Source organism: Bos taurus, chromosome 13 (genome assembly GCF_002263795.3).
Source record: "Bos taurus isolate L1 Dominette 01449 registration number 42190680 breed Hereford chromosome 13, ARS-UCD2.0, whole genome shotgun sequence".
Lineage (NCBI taxonomy): Eukaryota > Metazoa > Chordata > Mammalia > Artiodactyla > Bovidae > Bos > Bos taurus.
In genome coordinates, this window is record NC_037340.1 from 19,658,471 (window position 1) to 19,673,338 (window position 14,868).

The following is a 14,868-nucleotide window of genomic DNA, read 5'->3' on the forward strand; positions in this document are numbered from 1 at the left end:
GGCAATATTTTTCCCAGATGTTGAGCATACAATTGCTTTTCCTTAGGTGACCCTTTGTAGAGCAGCTAAAAGACCTCATTGACTACTTTTAGAAAGGTGTAAAGCAAATATAAAAGGAAATAAACCAAGTGTAACCTCCTAAGTAATGCTACTATGACAGAGATAATTAGCAATTATCTCTCAAAGAAACTTGTGAATTGACCAGGGGGATAAGATGTGTTTATCATGTTATTTCAACGGTTGTCTACCTCCCTTCTGAAGGTGCTTTGAATTCGGAATCTTTGTGGCACAATGAGGATAAAGGGAGCTGCTTTCGGAGGCTGTTGGTTTTTACATAGATGCACACACTCGCACGCGCACACACACCCTTCTGACCCCAAGAATGCAAAAGCAGCTGCCTTCATAAACACCACATCTGAGTCCAGCAGTGGTTATTTGCTCATTGTTTCTGTCTCTTTTATTTATCCTGGAGAAACAATGTGAGCTTGATGTACACAGCCCTCTGCCAATAATAGAAGTGTGTGCCCAGTCAGCCCAAGCAAGTCACAAAGAGATGGGGAATAAATGGATTTGACCCAGCAGATTAGTATAAACAATAACTTTCCTGCACACACACACACACACACACACCATATATGTATAACAGCTGCAAGTTAAAATTTTGTTTAGAAAGACTTTTTCACTAAAAAAACGCACGTTGTGTTGCCATCATAAGCATCTAGTCATAGTGCTCATATTTTTAAAACGTGTAGAAAGTTTATAAACACACATCTACTGCTTGGCAGCTAGCCAGAAAGATAACCCTGGATTTACATTCTGATCCTTCTTTTTGATGGATGAAAAAACAGGCACATGAACAGTGGGTGACGTGCTCAGTGGGTGGGTCCCTGGTGCCAGCTTGGTTCTCCGGATCCCCAGGAAAGTGGTCCTCGCGCCTGCCCACCCTTCCTCTTCAGCTCTGGTGCTCTTCCTCTTCAGCTCTGGTGCTTTTTCTCTCTGCGGTTTGTTGCAGGCTGTGCATAATCATGATTTGGTGCTCTGGGATGCATGCATGTTTAGATTTTATTTTTTGTCATCTTGAAGGATAGAACAGGGACCAATGGGTAGAAGGGCTTTCCAGGTGGCACTAGTGGTAAAGAATCCACCTGTCAATACAGGACACACAAGAAATGTGGGTTCTACCCCTGGATTGGGAAGAGTCCCCGGAGAAACGGCTGTACCACAACAAACTTCCCAACTCGTAAAATAGAATTTCTCAGGGATGTCCAAGTTTCAGTTCAGTTCGGTCACTCAGTCGTGTCCGACTCTTTGCTTCCCTGTCCATCACCAACCCCCAGAACTTGCTCAAACTCATCTATTGAGTCAGTGGTGCCATCCAACCATCTCACCCTCTGTCATCCCCTTCTCCTCCTGTTTAATCCAAGTTTAATCTTGAGTTATTTTAGCTTAAGAGTGTCACACATTTTAAAAAACGGTCTTTGTATATTACATATGTTTTGTACAAATGTAGTTCAGCACATTAGAACAGTTGTTATCCACCTAATTATGTGACAGTGAACCTTAGAAGGGAGTTGCCAGTGAAGTCACCCAAACCATTGATTCCTGCTACTGTCCCCCCGAGCTGCATATCAGGCCATTGTAACTGTCACAGGAGCTCATTTGTGGCCTGACAGGACACACCATCATGGTGCCCATGGTTCTATAGCAGATCACACTGTGGTTACAAAGAACTGATTCTGTTGTTTACATTTCCTCAAATCAGTCTGGTTGCATGAATGCTTCTACTTTCGGGGGTTTCATCGCTTGGACTTAGGACATGGTTTTCTACTCTCTTTCTACCCTGGTGAGGGACATTTCATAAAGCAGTGAGCTTCCCTCTCCCCAGAAGCTTTTAAGCAGTGGCCTGGTGCCATCTTCCGGGGGGAGTGTCATGCATTTTTGTAAAGATTCAGACCTAGACCGAATGGGTTCACAAGTAAAAGGGGGTGAGCAGATTGAATGCCAATCACATGGCCTTTGGTTGAGATGGAGTCATTTTATTTTGCTTCCCGGAGCACATAATGAAAGACACAGCTTATCTCGAAGCTAAGTTTGAACTGGATACTGTCGCTGGGGTGGTTGCTAGGGGACAGTCATCTGTACTAGCCTTCTGGTGCTCTGCGTGCTGAGGAGCAATGGGACCAGTGAGGCAATAATTTGGGCCGAAATTGGAGTTTGGAATTAACATACACACACTGCTTTATATAAAATAGGTAAATAAGGACGTACTGTATAACACAGAAAACTATACTCAATATCTTGTAATAACCTATAATGGAAAAGAATCTGAAAAAGAATATGTATGTGTACAAGTGAATCACTTTGCTGTATACCTGAAAGAAACACAGCCTTGTGAATTAACTATACTTCACTAAAACATAAAATTAACCTGTGGTGGACTCATGTCAATGTATGGCAAAACCAATACAATATTGTAAAGTAATTAGCCTCCGATTAAAATAAACAAATTTATATTAAAACAATAAAATAAAATAATTGGGGGCTTGTGGAGCAGGACAGGGATGCTGACTAGAACCTCTGAGGGGGAAAAAAAATGCTACTGAGGTCTCTTACATCACGCTTGTGTTCTTCCCCATTCTCTTGGCTTTCTCAAGTTTTTGAAGGGGTGATACAGTACTTCTGGGGGTAGGGATTCCATGCTAGTAAGGGAAAGGAAATCAATGAAAGAAGAGGGAACGGAGGCCAAAAATGGCAGGTATTTTACTGACAACGTCTTGGGTCAACTCCTGAAGTAACTTATAATGTATTTCAGTTCTTTTTGACTGTTTGGCCTTTGTTTATGTGTTACCCAAATTTCATTTTTAGCTGTTTCCCAAGAACAGCTAAGTATTGACGCTTATTTCCTCATGCGATTTGGTTAAATTCCCCCATTTATATCTTGACAGGAAAATAGGTTCTCAAAATTTGAAAAAACCCAGAATCTTCATTTCTTCTTTCTCATCACTATGCCAGTATTATTTGATCTCATTCAGTAAAAAAAAAAAAAAAAAAAAAAGGTGGTCTATGTATCGCATGCTAGTAGCATTAGCGGAGAAGGCAATGGCTCCCCACTCCAGTACTCTTGCCTGGAAAATCCCATGGACAGAGGAGCCTGGTAGGCTGCAGTCCATGGGGTAGAGAAGAGTCGGACACAACTGAGCGACTTCACTTTCACTTTCCACTTTCTTGCATTGGAGAAGGAAATGGCAACCCACTCCAGTGTTCTTGCCTGGAGAATCCCAGGGACGGGGAAGCCTGGTGGGCTGCCGTCTCTGGGGTCGCACAGAGTCGGACACGACTGAAGCGACTTAGCAGCAGCAGCTGTGGCTGAAGGGAAAGTGAGACGTTTTCTACCCAGTTTGGTTGGTTTCACTTTCTACTCGTCACCTCCATCGCATTTAGCATTTACTTTCTTCTTATTAACCATCAACTTCTGACATAGAGATTAAAACTAAAATCTGACTTAGAGATTGTGAAACCCTTCCACACTGACAAAATTTGAACTTATCACACCATTTCCATATTATATTGTCAGTTGGAAAGAAATTAGGTAGAGTTTAAACGTGAAGTTGTGCCTCATCTGTTAGTTCCAATGGAACATGGAAGGGAGAGAGAAACAACTGTGCTACTCAACCATGGAGTCACAAAGAGTTGGTCACAATTTAGCAACTGAGCAACAACAGCAATCTATTTCAGAAGGTGGAGATTATCCAAATAAGGATTAACTGGGCAGTTTGTAAGTGCCAGTCAGAGTCACAGAGTACGTGATAAGAATTCAAAGCTCATCTTTTCCTTGTCAGATAATTAAAAAGAACGGATTCTAATAAACCCATACAGGAAAGCATGTCTTTTAAGAATGTTTGTTTGTTTTGGTTCAGACTTGGATCTGTTTACCCATCTTAGAAAGAAGATAACCAATGATTTCATAGCTTCCTCTCTCACTTCACTCTTACATACTGAGGTCCACAACCAGATGTGATCAACTAGAAAGGAATGCAAAGTATGGTGACTGATGAGGGACAGATTTTGCCTGAATTTAGTAGATTCTTTTGAGATGATGGGGTTGGCAGGGGAGGGGAGATGAGCTGCCTTGGATAAAGATGTTCTCAACTTTGAAAAGCACAACTGTGGCTATAAAGTAATAAAGTCGACTCGAAAACAAACGTGGTTTAGTCACTAAGTCGTGTCCAACTCTTGCGACCCCATGGGCTGTAGCCCGCCAGGCTCCTCTGTCCATGGGGTTTTCCAGGCAAGAATACTGGAGCGGTTTGTTATTTCCCTCTCCAGGGTATCTTCCCGACCCAGGGATCAAACATGGGTCTCTTGCACTGCAGGCAGATTCTTTACTGACAGAGCTACCAGGGAAGCCCCTAAAACAAACATACCCAGAGTTTTTAGTGATATATGGGAAGATGTCTCCAACTAATGTCATTAGCCAAGCTTCCATTTCTCAAACACAGTTTGGGGGATAAAAGGAGCCTTTTTGTGTAGAGTCATTATTTCCAAACTCGGGGGTCCCCAAGGTTGCCAGAGCACCTCATGCAGCTCCCCTGTCCCCCTTTCCTGCTCTGAAGTCTGGTCAGCTTGTCCTCCTTGGATGTTCATCCGGCAGGGCCATGGCTCGGAGGAATCTTTATATTTCTCTAGCCCCTACGTCCTCATTAACAGACAAAGCAGCTGAAGCTGATTCCTCCTGCAATTTGTGTGTGGCCCCTGGACTCCTGACAGGAGGCCTGGCATCTCTGTCACGGATGGCTAGTCATGATCTCTTCAAGAGAACATCTGATCTTAAAGTGCTAATGGCTGAAAATTTGGGGGAAGTCCTTATCCAAGGGCCATCTTTTGATCAAGGAGGGGCCCTCCGCCTCAGAGGAAATCTTTCCTGTTTACAGACAGCTGCAGCTTTGAAAGCCCTGGCAAGCTGTGGGCCAGCCTCCTTAGCTTTTATGCAAAGGGGCCAAACAGGATGAGACCAGGATGGAAACTGAATATCATAGGAACCCAGAAGGGCAGGAAGTAACAACATAAGAAGGAATTCTTGATTAAAAGTATTACTGGAAAGGTTTGTGCTGGGAGGGTCAGAGATAATGGTATTAAAATATATTGGACTGTGAACGTGTTTATAGTTAAGAAAGCCATTAGCCCACCTTTTCTTCAGTTCTGTTTCCTTTGTCACATTATTCTCCACTTTGGAGCAATCTGAAATATCTTTTCTATCTGAGGACTCTGCTAAGTGTGTTTGGGAAGGGAAAAACAACCAAACTTCATTCTTTTTGATATTATTTTCTGTGTGGAATAGAACCTGGGGAAGACCATATTATTCTTTACAGAATTAATTATTCTAGAACTAATCATTAAGAGATTGAAAACAGTGTGTAAAGGTTAACGTTGCTACTCACAAAGATTTTTCCACACTCTGACATAGATGTTTGTGAACCTTTAAGAAAGAGTCTCAAAAATCAAGCATTACTATGCAGTGTTTCCAAAACTGTGTGCGTGGTGGTGGCTGGTGACATCCCCCTTGTGAAATCAAGACCCCCACCAAACGCCCAGCTCATTTTCCAATCTGGCTCCTGGCACCAGCCAGTCCCCAAGTGACCCCTGAGCCCCACGCACCAGCTCCATCTCCACACCTGGATGAGCCGCCCACAATCCCCGATTCCAGACAGAAGTCTTAGTAACAGGTTTTTATCATTGTCGTCCTGTGCCAACCGGAGAATAAACCGTCCTTACCAGATGCTCTGCGTTGCAGAAAATGTGCTTGTGCAGAATTCCGCATCGGTCTCCTTGCCTCGCACCCGGCAGGTGATATTTATGGACTGTTTACAAGTTGCTCACATATGGCATTCTAAGGAGGTTTGTAACTTTTATATGCTGTCATCCAGTTTATTTATTTTATGCAAACCTCCTAAAGGTCAGCCCTCTTCTGCCTGCCTCCGTAACTTCAGGCTGAAGGAAAGATCCTCAACCTAACCTCAAGACAGATCAACTAAGCAAACGAGCTCTCCATATGCGGGTCTCCCGCGCATGCACCCTTGAGTCCCTCGACAGGACGCTGCAGGCGGAACGCAGGGGGGAACCGGGCAGCAACTCTTCTTCCGCCAGCGATGCTGCAGTGATGCTCTTTTCGGGGAAAACGTCTGCCCGCTTTGGACTTGGCTCAGCTCACATGGAGGAGAGAGGGGCGAGCAGTCCTGGGGAAGATGTGTGGTCAGCACGGGAGGTGAAGCCAGGTCACATCCCTGCCTGAAGCTGCTCGCAGCATCCCTGCTACGGCCTCCGTGGGTCCTAGATCAGCAGGTAGCAGCGCTTCCGGCAGCCTCTCCCCACCACCGTCCAGAGTGGGGCGTCGGGACTCTGGCACCCGGAGGCCGTGACAGACCTGTCCCCGAGAACAGTTCTGACTTTACAGCCCTGCTGCCAGGTGGACTCGCAAATTGTGTAGAGGTTTTATCGCTGTCAGAGGCCAATGAAAACAGGAGGCAGGTGTCTTCTTGTCCTTTTGAAAACCAAGATAAAGGAGTGAGGTTACTGGGTCACTGGAAATATTTCACTAGTACTGGGTGTGTGTGTGTGTGTGTGTGTTGATTCTTGTTTTTGTTTTGTTTTTGGCTGCTCCACGTCTTAGTTGCCATATGTGGTATCTAATTTCCTGACCAGGGATGGAACCCGGGCCCCCTGCATTGGGAGCATGGAGTCTTAGCCACTGGACCACCAGGGAAGTCCCATCACTAGCTGCTAGTTTGAACAGAAGTCTAGGCTGATTCCTTTGGCTGTGAAGAGGGTGTGGGCACGCAGGCACCTGGGTACTGTGACCATGGCAGTTTGCCTGGAAGGAGAGGGTGGCAAGCTCAGAAAATGAATTTCTTTCAAAAGTGACTTTTCCAGGTCACATAGGTCATCTTGTTTGGTTTCCACAGATGTTCTTTATGTAAGTAAAGAGCATTTCCACTGGGAGTTCAGGTAGGATACTGACAGGAGGCCCAGGGATCCCCACAAAGTTCTGCAGCTGCTCTCAAGGCAGTCAGGACAATGCTCAACCAAGCACATCCCTCTGAATCAACTACCTACAGCAAGTTTTACAAAATACCCGAAACTGGTCCCTGCCTCAGACATCCTGAACTGGTATCCTAAGGGTGGCGCTCTGCAAGGACCAGAGACAGTTCTGTGAACAGAACAGACTGAGGCCCCAGTCTCAGCATCCAGGCCTTCTGATCCAAAGGCTGCCATGCTGAGCAAGTCTGTAGGCCTGGTGGACTTCTGCTCAGAGAGCTAGTGACCGAAAGAAAGGGTGGTCCCAGTGGGGAAAGGCAGGGCTTCTGTGGTGGGGTTGAGACAGAGTTGACATCCTGGTAGAAGGAATAAGGTGTGGCTTCCACAGCCCTATCCTGGGATCACCACTTAATCTGTGACCTTGGGTTTACCCAGTGGAACCTCATTAAGCCTCCTTGCTCTCAACTATGAAGTAGACCTACAAATAGTACCTTGTGGTGTTATTGGTTATAAAATGAGATTGTGGAGGAATAGTACATAGTTAATTTCCTGGTACAAGTCTGTGTTCATGAGGAGTAGGCATTAGAAGTTATGGTGGTGGTGGTGGTGGAGTATTTAGATTAGTGGGAAGAATATGGCGTGTACATTCTAACATTGTGCCAGCCTAGCTTAGAATGGTAACAGCTGCAATTCATATTATGTCTCTGTGTGCCTGGTGGTGGGTGTGTATGCGGTTTAATCCTCACAAGCACCCCGCAAGACATTCTCATACTCATTTTACTAAAGAGGAAGCCAAGTATAAAAAGGTTCTAAGATCCACCTAGGGACTTCCCTGGTGGTGCAGGGGCTAAGACTTTGCCTTCTAATACAGGGGATGTGAGTTCCATCCCTGGGTGGGGAACTAAGATCCCACATGCCTCATGGCCAAAAAACCAAAACATAAAACAGAAGCAATCTTGTAACAAATTCAATAAAGACTCTAAAAAAAAAAAAGTACAACTTTTTTTTTTCTGTTCTAGGACTATAGAACTTGAGGTGGCAGATGAGTTTAAAGCCAGATCCTTGTAATGCCAAAACCACAGCCTGTATGAAGCCCGACCAGATGCTTGGTTGGGGGACGTTGTGTTCCCCAGCCAGCCGATCGGAGCATATACAGTCCCTGTCGGCATGACTAGTTAAGAGTGTGGTTATTTCCTGAGCGGTAACTGAAAAGCACTTGGGATCTTGGGAATTCAGATTAGATCGTGAAATGATCCCTTCTACTGTGAGGTTGAAAATTCACGAGGTGTTTGTCAGGGTCAAGAGTGGCTGTGAACACACAGAAGCAGCTCTTTCAGATCCTTGAAGCTGTTAGCCTGTACGGTCAGGGCCCACCTGCATATCTGAGTGCCCAGCAGGTGAGTTCTGGTCACCCGGGGTAGAGACAAACTGACCGTGACTTTCACAAGCCACTCCTGGGACCCGTGCTGCAAATCAGCTCTCTTGCAAGTTCCCTTTCACCAACTGAAAAAAATCTCTTCAGGGGATCCCAGGATCTTGAAAGTCCTCGCTTGGCTCCATAAAAACATGTGTATTTCATGCCTGCCAAAATGAGTGTGATTAACAGGAAAATGAATTTCAACTGTGAACTGAAGTTGATAAATGTATTATTAACAGGAAAATATTGTACTTATTTTCAAGAATAATGTAACACTTAGACATTTTTTCTTAGAGTGGCATCTGATAGTCTGATTTTCTAGCACCACAAGGCCAGGCCTTTGTACTGTAGGATCTCAGTGAGTCAATACCAGGGTGGATCTCTGTTTTCCCCTACCCCCCGGCCAGTACCCTCAGAGTCTGTCTAATTTAGGACAGATAATCCTATGTTTAAGCCCCAAGTGTCTGAAGGCAGAGGAGTTTCCTGAGGACAAGATATACTTTGACTCCATGAGATGTAAAGGAGGAAGTAAAATTTGCAGAGGCCCCAGCAATATGGCAGAATCCTTATTTATATTCAATGTAAATCTAAAGAAACTGAGAAATTCATAGCAAACGGCTCCTAAAAACAGCCTTGGAAAGAAACTTGTTTAACTTAGATTTACAGATGAACTAGTCTCCCCTTAAAAGTGTGCTGCTGATTATAATAAGACACACAGCGAGCTCATGGCCTTAAGTAAATTTGCCATAAATTAATTATATGGCATCACTAGAGATGACAATGTTTAGTGTTTGTTTTTCTGTTACAGTTTGTGTCAACCTTCAATTTGTCATTTGTAATTAATTTGTAGAGTATTTGCAGTTGTGCTGCAAATATAGAAGTTGCACTGCACAAAAAACGTTATTTAAATTGGATTATTAGGTGTGAAAGTGAAAGTTGCTCAGTCGTATCCAACTCTTTGTCACCCCATGGACTATATAGTTCATGGAATTCTCCAGGCCAGAATACTGGAGTGGGTAGCCTTTCCCTTCTCCAGGGGATCTTCCCAACCCAGGGATTGAACCCAGGTCTCCCACATTGCAGGAGGATTCTTTACCAGCTGAGCCACAAGGGATTATTAGGACTGAGCTGCTAATCTCATCTGGGCTCTGGTGATGCCATCCATTTCAGGGAGCCCACTGCCTGGCCCGGACAGCCTTGGGTCTGTTCCCATTCCACTCTACCAGCTCTAGAGTGAGGGCGGCCCCTTGTCCCTCCCCTGGGTCAGGCAGCAATTACTGATGAAGATCAACCCTCCCCGGCTCTCTCGTTCGCATCCAGGCCTTCTAGGGGTCCAGAGACGTCTCGTCCTTCTCCTCCAAGAACAAGGCAGTTTGGAGATTTCCAGCTGGCTCAGGGCTGGCTTCTGTATTAGAAGTAGGATTAAGATGAAAAGAGGCTTTTTTCACGAGTCCACTTAGAGCCACTAAGAGGAAAAGGAGACTGAGAGTTCCAGAACAATCAAACTTAGTAGAGAGGTCAGTGGGCCAGGAAGGCAGCCTGGCTTCAAACAGACCTTCCTGTCTGTCTGTGGGTTCCTGCCTGAGGATACAACTGAAAGAAAAGAAAAGTGTTTCCAAAATTTAAGAATCTATTGATCCCTTTTACAGAAAAGCATGTCCACAGAGCTTCTGCATTGAAAACTTTTATTATAATCTTATTTATTCTACATATCGTCCAAATTTATCCATCTTTTATGTTTCATGTCCCCATAGAATAGAGCAATGGAAGTTTACACATTTGTCCCAAGAAAACTGCAAAACGTGAACACTCAGATAACAACCTCAATTTGATGTAATGAATGATGGCATTCTGTAGAAACAAAATCCCTTTTATTGGGTAATATAATAATGGTAGGATGTCTTTGCAATTTTATGCTTTACTTGTTATTAACTTAATTTCCTCGAGTTTCAGCATGATGGAAAACCCTTTTAGCCATTTTCATGGTCTTTGCTGGTTTTTAAATTTTTTTATTGTTTAATTTGTTTTACCCACTGATAGCTTAAATTAATGGTCTATTAATTGTGAATTAATTTAATGGTGTACCCCCAGAATATCATGTTGGAGAAAACTCTTTTAATGAAAGAGTTCTTTTAATGAAGAGTTCTACACGGGCTATTTATGTCTAGAGTTACTGTGGATTAACTATGGCTTATTGATTTCCCAATGAGAGGCACCATAGTATATGTCAATCCCTTAGTCATGTCCGACTGTTTGCGACCCCGTGGACTGTAGCCCGCCAGGCTCTTCTGTCCATGGGATTCTCCAGGCAAGAATACTCGAGTGGGTTGTCATTTCCTTCTCCAGGGGATTTTCCCAACCCAGGGACTGAACCTGTATCTCCTGCATTGCAGGCAGATTTCTTTTTTTACTGAGTCATCAGGGGAACCCAGAGGCACTGTGGATCCTGGTTTTTTTAGAGTTCAGCTCTGTGTTACTCCTGAGTTTTCACGAGCTGAGTCACTCTCCCTCCACTGTGTCTTTGTCCACACAGGGAGCTTTCCTGTGGCTGCACTTGGCACGCACTGAATCATAAACACAAACACTCATGTGCCTGCAAAAGCACATGGCAGTATTCCTTATATGGCGGCGACTGAGGATATGTTTGGCTTGTGCTTTTTAAAAAGATAATCATCAAAATGAAAACCTACCATTTCTAAATTCTTTTATAACTCTCTTGACACTTGAAGAATGACTAGTCTGAGATCCACTGCCCACATCTGACATATTAGAGATGATATCAGAGCAAGTCAGAGGCTCTAGGCCATGACCAGTGGCTATGATGGAACCAGAGCACAGCATAACTGTTTTGAATCAGGGTGTGTTGGTGATGGAAAGGGCCTTGGAGATCTTCCAGGGCAAAGCCCTTTGGGTGCAGATGAGAAAACAAAGGCCCAGAGAGGTCAGGTGACTCACCCAGCATTACCCAGCTGTTCAGCAGCAGAGTTTGACTTACAACTCTGCCCTCCTGTTTTCTTGGTCAAAGCCATACCCATCACAGTTGCCTGCTCTGGGCAGCTTAGTAGGATGAATAGCTGTGACACTGAGGAAACAGTCCTTATTTAATGTTGTTATTATTACTTAGATGTGAAACAGATGTTAGTTTACTCCGAGGTTCATGTATATAGCGTGAACCCGTTAGGATTTTATCAATCCAAGAAGGGCATATTACTTCTTTTCTTCCTCATTAACTTTCAACTACTTACTCTTCTGGCCCATTGTGTCTCTTGGCATAATTACTAGAAATGGGTTTTACTGAAGCAGCATTGAGTGTGTGCGTGCACGCGTGCGCACGTGTGTGTGTGTGTGTGGTGTTAGTAGATGCCAAGCATTCTTCTTTCAAAGATAATGGATGTGTTTTCTGCTTTCTCCCCTTTGCTGAATGCTGACAGAATGTGTTTTAATAGAAGTACTGGATTTGCAAGAGAGAATCCAGAATTAAGCACAAACTGCTGGTCGTGTGACCTGTGGTCCACATCACTTACCAGGGTCTCTGCTTTCTTACTCGAAACATTTAGGGGTCAGAGAACATGCCCTCCAAATTCCCTTCTGTAATTCTGGCTCATGATAGTTGTCTTTGTTTCTAACACAATGAAATGAATTGTGTGTGGTTAAATATACCATCACCATTGTAAAGACGTAACAGTGCAAACAGGTTGTAAAATTCTAAGGAAGCACTTTGTTTCTGTTTTCCTCTGCACTGGATGCCAATATATCAACTGAAGATGTTATGAGTTTACTGGACCAAAAACATACCAGGAAAGGAAAAGGCTGGAGAAAGTCCCTGTCCTGATTCCTGTGTTAAAGCTAGTATTTTATAAGCATTTCTTATCTTGTTTGAAAGAAATAGAGAACTTAAATATTCTGGGATAAAAAAAAATAGCTTATGTTATTTAAGTATACGTGCATATGTGCATTTAAATAAATTGGAAAAACAGGAGAAGAAATGGTATGAAAATAAAATAAGACAGATTGGAATTGTCTCATAAAATTTGCTTTAAAAAAGTCAGGGTTATGGAATATAGGACTGGGTTATGAAAAACAGAATCCTACCAACTCTTGCTTGTTGACCTTTTGGTTTCTCTGGCATATTCCTGAACAATAAGCAAAGTGATTTTAAGAATCTTCACTCAAACAATATACATTTTCAAGGGCTCTGATGGACTGAGTTAATCCTTAACTACAAATAAGGTCAAGCAGAAAGCAAGTTTTCTATGTCTGTACCAGGGAAGCTATGGACTTTCTTCTTTTGAACAGAGACAAATCTGCTCATCTGCCTAAACTGGATTAGGCTGTAAATGAACCGCAAACCTTTCCAAGCCCTTCGATGTTTTGATTCTCACCAAAATGTTCAGACACTTGCCTCTGGAGGTTCCTTGTGAATGTCAGCAGAGTGGCACGGACATAGAAAACTTGCTTTCTGCTTGACCTTATTTGTAGTTAAGGATTAACCCAGTCCATCAGAGCCCTTGAAAATGTATGTTGTTTGAGTGAAGAGTCTTAAAATCACTTCGTTTATTGTTCAGGAATATGCGAGAGAAACCAAAAGGTCGAAGACCAACAGTTGATAGGATTCTGTTTTTCATGAAAAATTAGGAAAGAAGAAAATCCGTAGAGAAGGTTTGCATTCTTAACCAATAGAAGTGGGAAAACATGTTTGTTATGTCTATGGGAAAAGCACTAGATAAGGTGTCAGAAGACTTGAGTTTTGTTTTTTTTTTTAACTTTTAATTTTATATTGGAGTATAGTTGATTAACAATGTTGCGATAGCTTCAGGTGGACAGCAAAGAGACTCAGTCATTCATATACATGTATCCATTTTCCCCCAAATTCTCCTTCCATCCAGGCTGCAACATAACATTTGACAGAGTTCCGCCTGCTATACAGTTAGGTCCTTGTTGTTTATCCATTTTAAAGACAGAAGACTTGAGTCTTTTGACACTAAAACTAATGCTGTGATTGTGCAAATTCAACTTCTCTGTATCTCCATTCCTGTGTTTAACATAAAGAAATGGAACCAGTTCAACTTCAGACTTGCTTGTACATAACTGTCTTTATTAAAATGTACAGACCTTCTCAGTTGTGTCCCCATTGCATTAATTCTCTGCTTCCAGGAAACATTTTGTAAACATGTTTTAAATGTTCATGGTCAACGAATTGGCACTCTGAGTTTTTTCTAGCATTCTTTGCTGACATTATCTCTTTTGGAAACTGCATATTTGGTCCACTCTCTGTGTTCCCACTAATTTCTCACTGCTCTCCAGGTCTGCACAACACACTTCTTTCTGTTCAGTGACTTGCTGTGGTTGCTGTTATTCGCAGTTGTCTGGAAAAGTCTTGTCTCCAAATTACAGTGGCTTTCTTTTTTTCTTGCCCTGAAGCAACCAATGATGGGAGAATATGTGTGTGTTTCTGTTCTCCAGGGTCAGAGCTGGCTGGGGCGTAAAATTCTTAACCATCCAGTTTAATCCAAATGATTGAATCACAAAAGTAAAATGCAAACCGTGGGCTGCGTATCAGGGAGATTATGTAAGTGAAATTAATTTTTAGAACCAGATTGCATTCGTTAAGCCTGGGATCTTAATGTGGGCCAACAGAAGTGTCCCATCAGCTTACCAAGGAGCCTGAGACTTCATTATTGCCCAGATAATAACTGAAAAATTTGAACTTTGCAGTTTTATAGATCAGTTTGTATCTAAAAAGCAGGCAGTTTTTAAGAGCACCGAATAAAGGTTGCTTTCTGCAGACACCTGCAGCGTGACTATTTATAAAAGTACCCAATCATTTGTCCCCTCCTAAAAGTGCTATTGGCATAAGAGGACTGGGTATTTAATCCATAACCCACCATACACTGCACCCCATGGTGGCAAAGCACACACAGAGCCAGAAGAAAGAGATCAAGAAAGCATTAAAAATGTCAGGCCACAAGACCATGTTTAAATGATTAGGTGAGACGCCGTCTTGGTTTAACAATGGCCGGGCACACCTCGGGGGCCTGACCTCCCCCACTTGCTCTGTTTTGATGGGTTATTGCAATCTGTTCTGAAATTGAATTTCAGTTTGTTTCAATAGCATTTTGCAGTAAATAGGAGTGACTGTGGTATCTCATTTGTGAATCTTGATGTAATAATCAGAGGTAATTGAAGCATGCACAAGCCACAGAGACTTATGACATGTTTTTAAACAAGTATTGACTGATATGAAACTAATTTAACAAAAACTGGAAATCGGACTCCACAGAAAATGCGTGCACAGAATTCAGAGTCTGTTGAAACTGCACCAACTTGGTTTAAAAAATGGCATGTTCAAGTTCCCTTACCTTTCCTGAAGGAGTTTGGGTGCAAGTTACTGACAGGCAAGGTTGTGACTCTGGGACTCG

At 43.1% G+C, this 14,868-nt stretch overlaps 1 protein-coding gene across 5 annotated transcripts in view; it reads left to right on the forward strand.

The window, feature by feature from the left end:
• NRP1 (neuropilin 1) overlaps positions 1-14,868 on the forward strand; it is a 147,333-nt gene that overhangs the window by 23,614 nt on the left and 108,851 nt on the right. The gene's annotated exons all lie outside the window — the stretch shown is intronic.